Here is a 1,733-nt window from a genome sequence, read left to right as displayed (position 1 = left end):
TGTAGAGTGTTGACTACTTGTTTCAAAAATTCACAATATGAATGAGGAACCACAGAGATGTATTTTAATGATTTTTTAAAATTTACAAAACAAAAATAAAGTTTCTATTTAAAAAAATAACTACATTATGCCAAGATGAAACATGGCAAACAGTAGCGTAAATTCTGTATATGATATTTTACACAGCGAATGGGAAAGTGATAGAAACAATTGTTTTTCTTAAAAACCAAGCTTAGTTATTGCACTGATTTTTAAACCTCACCTAGTAATTTAGAAAAATCATGCTGTAAAATCTGCAAAATTAGAGTGCAAAATTCTGGTTTGTAAACATCAGTTGACCAAGTCTGTCCATAGTCCTTCTTGATCGTGGAATGGAATGAATAATTAATTCACCACCTTATGTATTTGCTATGAGGTGGAAAATTCCAGAAGACAGCCTTGACAGTAATTATATTCAAAAGATATAAAGAAAGTCAGTGCAGTTGTCTTCTTTTATTTTTTTCCCCCTGTGCAATTTTCAACTCTTGCCCCACTTCCAAGTGTCATAATTGAAATAATAATGGTTTGGAGACCTAGTACAGATTAGTCATAAATGTTGCATCAAGTCTGTAGGACTTCAGTAAAAGTATTTGCAGATTGCCTAATAATGTACTGCAACTGTGTTGGCCACAGACAGGTGCCAGATGGCACAGGCAATAAAGCAATAAATGAAGCTTCACAGGCAAGTTTGTGAAGTCTGTCAGTCTTATTCATTGATGTTACCACCAAGGCTGGAGAAAATCACATTGTGAAATAGAAAAAGGGCTCAACCACCTTATATCTTTTATGGCAGATAAGTACATAAATGGTTCCTCCAGCTTCCATGAGCCAAATAAACCAGTGCACATGAGATGCCAGTGGTCTCTCTTCACAGAGATTTAGTCACAGATCATAAGAAACAGCAATGAAGAAGTAGAGGACCATTATATCACATATGAAAACAATGTTACACTGTCCACACACAATGTCAACCAAACTAGACTGATGGGGACTCAGGTTAGTGAAGAAGGGCCCTCTTAAGTGGCTCTTCTTCCATGATACAATGTGAAATACTGTGGAAATGAAGAGGGCACAGAAGTCCATCCCATAAATCCATGCTCTCATATTTTCTCAGCCATCATCAGACAGCTGATGGACAAGGGCTCAGTCCACAATGGCCAGGGCAATGAGGAATGCATGTATGTAGCAGTTAGCAGCAAGTTTGTGGGAAGTTGGATTGTAGCAGCCATTGGCTGGGGACCCGTGGTTCATGAAGCTGTCAGCGTGCAGTCAAGCCTCCTCCACAGCATCCTTAATAAATCACTTTTAAGACTGCTGGAACCAGTTCTTCAACTGCATTGATCTCTGCCCCTCTTCAGGTGCCTGGAGCTCCTGGTCTGCAGTAGGGGCTTGATGGGCAGCCCTCATGGGCTACAGCTGCTACAGAGGCCACCTTCATGCCCAGCAGAGCTGCTCTGTCAGGCAGGGATGGAGTGGGCCAGGATGGGTGGAGACAGAGCCAGGGCCAGACTGGGCTCCTTTGCATTCTTCCAGGATCACCAAATACTTACAAGGAGGCAAAGCCATGCCCACCCTTTGTCCCTGCTTTGGTTTAGATGTTTGTCCCCCCAAGATTCATGTTAAATTTTAATTGCTATTGTAACCGTATGAAGAGGTGGAACTTTTAAGAGGTTCTTCCTTCATGGGTGATAATG

The 1,733-nt window shown here is 41.0% G+C and overlaps 1 pseudogene; it reads right to left on the bottom strand.

The window, feature by feature from the left end:
- Positions 1-586: 586 nt before the first annotated feature.
- LOC134372940 (monocyte to macrophage differentiation factor-like) lies at positions 587-1,377 on the bottom strand (annotated as a pseudogene).
- Positions 1,378-1,733: the final 356 nt, after the last annotated feature.

Source organism: Cynocephalus volans, chromosome 3 (genome assembly GCF_027409185.1).
Source record: "Cynocephalus volans isolate mCynVol1 chromosome 3, mCynVol1.pri, whole genome shotgun sequence".
Classification (NCBI taxonomy): domain Eukaryota; kingdom Metazoa; phylum Chordata; class Mammalia; order Dermoptera; family Cynocephalidae; genus Cynocephalus; species Cynocephalus volans.
Note: the sequence above shows the minus strand (reverse complement) of the source record. Positions and strands in the feature narration are given on the sequence as shown.